General features: G+C 36.2%; 1 protein-coding gene across 3 annotated transcripts in view; it reads right to left on the minus strand.

Moving 5' to 3' along the window:
* The window catches only part of LOC108754948 (calcitonin receptor-like), a 112896-nt gene extending 108471 nt beyond the window's left edge, over positions 1-4425 (minus strand). For 2 of the 3 annotated variants that reach the window (XM_018497623.1, XM_018497626.1), the window contains exon 1: positions 3885-4425. The gene's annotated coding sequence lies outside the window, so the exon portion shown is untranslated. Of the gene's footprint in view, positions 1-2578; positions 2647-3884 lie in introns of those variants that run through there. The other variant, XM_018497624.1, reaches the window with a different exon arrangement.
* Positions 4426-6444: the final 2019 nt, after the last annotated feature.

Consider the following 6444-nt stretch of genomic DNA (forward strand, 5'->3'; position numbering starts at 1 on the left):
TTTCCCTTTCTGCACAATGAATGTTCCTTTGCAAAACTGATAAATACGTGCATGTGTATGACAGCTAATTGTAAGTTCAAACTGAGTTATTCACTTGGGAATCATGTTCGTAACAAAGTTTCTTGAAATAGTATAAATCGACTTCTTTCAGCTTTAGGTATTTTCCAAATAGACTTTTTGCATTTCAAACAAGGTAAATGTATATTCAAACTGTAGGTGGCCGAAGGAAAGAAAAGAAAAATTAAGAAACGTAAAAAGTGTGAAAAGCTAAAACGCATAGAGAAAACAAAGGGTCTGTTTAATATCCACCATGTTATTTGCATGCTTGAATATTTAAATTTTTAATACATTTTTTTAATACAATTAGTACAAAGCCAAGTTATCTAATTTAATATGCGTGAATCTTATCAGAATACTACTTCTTTCTTTAAGGCGGACATATATATAGTTAAGAAAATGCAATTAATTGGAACAGGAAACTCGCGAACAAGAATTCATTTTACGAAATTAAATTTGTAATCGGCGACATGAAGGGTTAGATTGAAATTGTCTGAATTTTCTATCCTTTCCCGCTTTCGACACCTACTACCATCACAAAGAATTAGACGAATAATTACTTTAATTTCCTATTATGCAAAATGCATAAGAATTTTAAATATCCAATTTTATTATTAAATATCCAATTTGTAATAAATGTAATTTTATTCTAATTTATTTTAATTATTATTAAAAAGATAAATCAAACAATTCCGTTATATAAAAGAACTGAAATATAAGCAATTAGAGAAAGTTAAAAAAAATTCGAAACTTTCAAAGCTTTTGAAGCTCATCTTTCCCTTTATAAATTTAACAATTTATTAATTAATTAAATTAGTAAAATAAATGTTTATTATTTTTTTCTAATTCGACTGAGAGAATGTCTTAATAACATATAATGAGCATTTCACTCGTGATACATAATTGCTTTACACTTTCATCTATTAAATCTACATCTTCGTCAAACGGCTACAACATTTTGAAACCATCTCTCATTCATATTTAACTAGAAGGATAAACGCGATCTTCATATTACTCAGATGGAACTTTGAATTGCATGACCAGGTAAGCGTTAAATGCACCGCTAATCAGAGACAAGACGACCTATATTCGTATTCTGCATTTAGCGCTAAATGCGGCCATCACTGATGCTGAATTTTCTTTGTCCTATATAAAGATCGTATCTGCCACCGCGTTATTACGACAGATCGAAAAGTAGATAGCCATATTTAGCGCTAAATGTATGATACGAATATAAACTAAGGTGTTAAATCATGATTTATGATGCGAGCTTATTCTATATTAGCACGCTAAATATATGCAAGCACTAAATTTGGCTGGCTGAATTATATAAAAATTGATAACGTAGAGTAAAATAAGTGTACAAAAGCCATCACGAAAATATATCGTATTTTCGTGATATTAAATTTGGAAAAACCACTCGCGAACAACATTTTGATTGACGACATTTTAATGAAGATCCATTTAATCTTTGGCTTTCTATATGAATTCACAGTGATTATACATTTTAATTTTATTTTAACGTTAAAGTGCGATCTTCATATGATTCGGACGTTTCATATTTCGGAAATTCCGAAATATATGATTGCGTAAAAGCTTACATGTGACGTGAAACATAAATTCAAATGGTAAAACGTATTTCGAATCTTGGCGAGAGTTATTGCTTTGCTACAATTACTCACGTCAGGATTATCAGAGTTATGATAACAAATCTAGCTATTATGATTTTAGAAATTAGTGTCTAAAACGGTATCTGCGTCGTAAAAAAAAGAGAATTAATAACGGCTGATTACGCATTAAAGTTACAGCAGAGGTAAATCGTTATTTCTGAGAACTGAGAAATTGATCAGTTAATCCTTAATGATCTTGACATTTCGAGCTTTTGATTGTTATTAAGCTCTCTCGGTTTCCTTGTTATATAATATTATCGAAGAGACACTTTAAAATGCATTATTTTAAATTGAGAAAATTTAATTTAAATTCTCAGCACACCCACGTGATAATTATCGAAAGCTGGAAGGGCACATTTACGAGGGCACATTTAATTTGGCATACATTTCTGCAGATGTATCGCATAGGTACAGCTATTTAATTCTGAAGAGAGAATTTATCAAAGCTCTCGGCAGCACATCGAAGCAGCATTCGACGGATTCCATTTGTAAGTTTCGCAAACACGTTTCAAGTGCTCCGGCTGTCTGGTTTCGAATCGAAGAAATTATTTAAGACTCTTAGAGCGTGCAGGAGTCAAACTCTAGATGGTCTTGCATGTTAATGTTACAGACACATCTCGAGAGTCTGACTGTTTGGCTTCGAGCTTAAATCATCGGGATTAACACATGGGACCTCGGCAGACCCTGATAAATTGGTCGAGGGCTCGATTCGTCATGAATCTCGAATCCTACGCGAATGACGACTCTCTCTCGCGCGTATCTCCGAGCTGCTGTCGCCCGTATTCGCACGGTAATTGCACACTGGCTACCATTTGAATAATTTCATCCACGAGGCAAGGACACGTACTCACCAGGGACGTACGTGGCTAAGCAGTCCTACGCGATCTACGGCTAGTTGCCGAATGAATGCTCGCTTCTGCGGTCAACCGATGACCATGTCTGCTGATATCCGCCGCGCCAGGCAATTCTCTGTGGGGCATGCCTGTTGTTGCCATCGAATGCACAAGGATTGCAAATGCGATCGGATCGGCAAAGTCCTCAAACGTTGCGCTGAATAACGTTCGATCGCGATTATCGTGGACGTATACGTTGTTTCCCGGTTCGATCGATCCCGCGATTTGCTGCACTTTGAATATTAGCGCATACAGCTGTTCACCTGTGATAATCCCCGGCTGTACTAGCTAAGAGGAATATGTACTCAAACTCAGCGAGGCACCCCGCGGGACTTTAATTATTACCCGGAAATACTCGAGGTGATCCTCCTTGACTTCCTAACCTTTAATCGTTCGATTAATTCACTCGCTTAACTCGCGGGATGCAAATTTATAATAATTTCTCGCGAATTTAATTTCTCGACTTTCTCTTCAAATCTTCAAAGGAGAGAAAAAGTCGTAATGCCTCCTTTATAGACTACTTACTCGTCCGTGAGATTCGTTAGCGTAAGCTTAAATCTTAAACGTTAATCCCCGGTGTTTACGCGATATCTTTACCAAGAACGGTGAGAACCTCGCGCGCTTCGTAGCAAACGATAATATCAACTTTGCAAATTCGGTAGCATCAGAAATGAAAAAAAGCACTGCTCAAGTATTCAGAGCGAATATTAATCTCTGTTCGCATTATTCGAAATCCTCCAAAAACTTTTGTACTTAAAATTACATATAAATATTATACTCGGCGTGCGTCGAAAAGAAAAGAAACGGAGATGCTGAGTGTAAAAACTACAAAAAAGAGACCTTGTCGCGTTACGTAAACGATGGCACAAATCGAAGATAAAATTCGTTTAGGGCGAATTGATACAATTATTTCGCGTCGAGACTCTCGAAGCCTCTTACGTCGGTTCTTATGTCTAAGATCGTCTTAAGCTGTCATAAATCAATCACAGACTTATCATGATAAATCAATAACAGGTATTGTCATTTTAAAACATTAAGATGGTCTTGAAATAAGAATAAAGATTATGAATACCGGCGTTAGAGACTTTTTACAAGTTTCAAGTTGTCCAAGTTGCGATGCCGCAAAAATCACTATTGTTCACAGGGACGTTATCTTTCTAAAAAAAAAACAAGTATTATCTCGACGAATGATTAAAGGACTTTCCGTCCCAATGGAGCGGCCAAGAGGAAAAGGGCAAGATCGTATGTAGTAGAGTAAACGTACCTTGAGTTTTTTTCACTCGGGCGAACTTCTCGTTGTCCCGCGTTTCACGATGCGCGATAACAAGCGTAATTATGTCGCGGACACGTGATGATCCGTTCCTTTTTTTCCAGATCGACGCCGACAATCGGTCCGTATATTCACGAAGTGCCTTTTGACGATACCGTGCGCGTTTACGCATTAAAACGACGCATCCGTCCTCGCGCTCGCGCGCGCGCGCGCACAATACTCCGCCCTCGCGGTATACTCGCGGCCACGTTCGCGCGAGTCTTGCCGGTCTCGCGGTGACTCGCGGCGAAGTTCAGACTATTCAGATGGCGCGTACTCGCCCGTTCGTCCTTCGTTGTTCCGCGCTACCCTTCATTATTGCGTACAGAAATAAAGAACGGCTTTAACTCTTACCGGCGATCGACGGCCGACGGCTGACAGACGTTGCAACCGAATGATAAATATACTTACTCACAGTTCGCGTGGCACGCGGACGCGCAGCTGCTACTAAACTCCTTCTCGAGCGGGCGCGAACCAAACGTGACTCGAAGTGCGCGCGCCGCCACCGCCGAGAAACTGGCGGCAATGAATATAGTCCCCGTCGACGCGACGGCGTCGTCAACGACGACGACGACGACGACGCCCTCGTCGATTAAAACAATCTCAAAAGGGTTGGCCTACAAACTTCTCTCGATCAACTCTGCAGAAGATTAATAGGGGGTTGCAGCAGTGTTTATGATGAAGAAACACGGGAATTATACATAGTTTGAAAAATTTGTATTAAATTTAAAACAAATTTAATATAGCTCACGTGTCCCAATAGATCACTTAAATTTTTTTATTAATTTAGCACAAAATGAATAAGTTGGAAAGTAACAGAACAGAAAGTAACAAATTAAAAACATCAACAGAAAATATTGACGCAATTTGTGAGTAAACTGTGGAAGTATAGCCTTTCAGTAAAAATAACATTTATGATAAATTAACATGTATTTTATTCAATTATCTTAGAATTTACATTTAAAACACATTATTCTTATTTATTCACTTACTCATAAATTGTGTTATTTTAACACTAAGAAATTGAATATCAATTTCACATAAATATATTTAAACAACGTGATTACATTATAATAAATTAACATCGGAATATATTAAAAACTCAACATGAAAAAAAATTTTAACAAAAACTTGAGTGGATCATTTTTAACATAAATAAAATTTTTTTTACTGTATATTTTTATTATTCTTTAGTTTCTTTAGTTAGTAAAACAAAGATAGAATAACACAAATAACGCTAATATATCTTCTTAAACACACTCTGGAAGTCATTTTTCAATCAACGATTTATTTTGATTTGATAATTTGTTATTCTGCCAGCTATAGAACATAAAATCATAATAGATTAAAATATAATACCAAGTAAAGATCATTTTAGGAAGAATCATAATGATATCATTCGATACACTTTTGACGATAATTTTGTGATAAATTCTTGACATAATAATAATATTTAATTGATTTTTCAACAAATAAGATACAAGTACTTTAATAGATGACCCATTATTTCTCATTTAAGCAAATCTTTATTATTAATAAAAGAAAGATTCTACAGAAGAATTATCTCCACATTAGATTACATAGCAACTAATATTCAAATATCGGAATCGTTGAATCGCAAATGGTAACGCAATTACGCATACACTTCGCGAAATATGTCAGTCATTTCAAATGTCTTCGGGCAATAATTAAAGTTCCGTGAAGTGCCTCCGCTCAGCTCGAATATTCCTCCGCAAGTTTAACGGGTTTATAGAATCATCGGTGTTGCACGGTTGCATGGACTAATATTCAAAGTGCGGCAAATTGGCTCTTCTTGTTTCACAAGAAAATAGTGGAAGAGATTCGCTCGGGTGAACTTAGCAACATCACGTGATGCTTTGTTACCTATTTAGCGACTTCTTTTTTTATGCTATAAACCTCATCGAATATAAAAGTTGAATTTTTTTCAAGATTATACATCACCGGAACTCATCCATTATTTTATCATCAGACCTATCTACCTTGATGATCATTTTCAGAGCACTCGTGCTTTACAATAGCAGAAGAGAAAAGAAAAAAACAAACAAAATGTATCTGAAAGAACTATGATAGAATAGTTAAGAGAAAGAACTGGTACATTAAAGCTTTGTTTTTTCTAGCTACGTTTTCTCTGACTTTTTATGCTCGGGCCATTAAAGCCGACGATATCCCGAGACGTTTTTTAGATATACACGCACACACGCACGCACGGACACACGCACACTTACACCCTCCTAAATCGTTCCAAATCAATTTGTGGTAACGTGAAATAATCGCTACGACATTCTCGACGTGATTCTTGTTGTGACTCAAGGCGAAAATGTCTACAATAATTTGTCGTCCTTGTGGAACAACGAGCGAATTTATGTCACATGGAAAATTGCAGAGCTAAAAATTTTACGTAAATAAGTGTAGGATAAAGAAATGCACAAATTTTCATCTAACTTAAATTTTGTATGAGAAAGATGACTATCATCGAATTTAATAATTTTATGTA

This window comes from Trachymyrmex septentrionalis, unplaced genomic scaffold (genome assembly GCF_001594115.1).
Source record: "Trachymyrmex septentrionalis isolate Tsep2-gDNA-1 unplaced genomic scaffold, Tsep1.0 scaffold83, whole genome shotgun sequence".
Classification (NCBI taxonomy): domain Eukaryota; kingdom Metazoa; phylum Arthropoda; class Insecta; order Hymenoptera; family Formicidae; genus Trachymyrmex; species Trachymyrmex septentrionalis.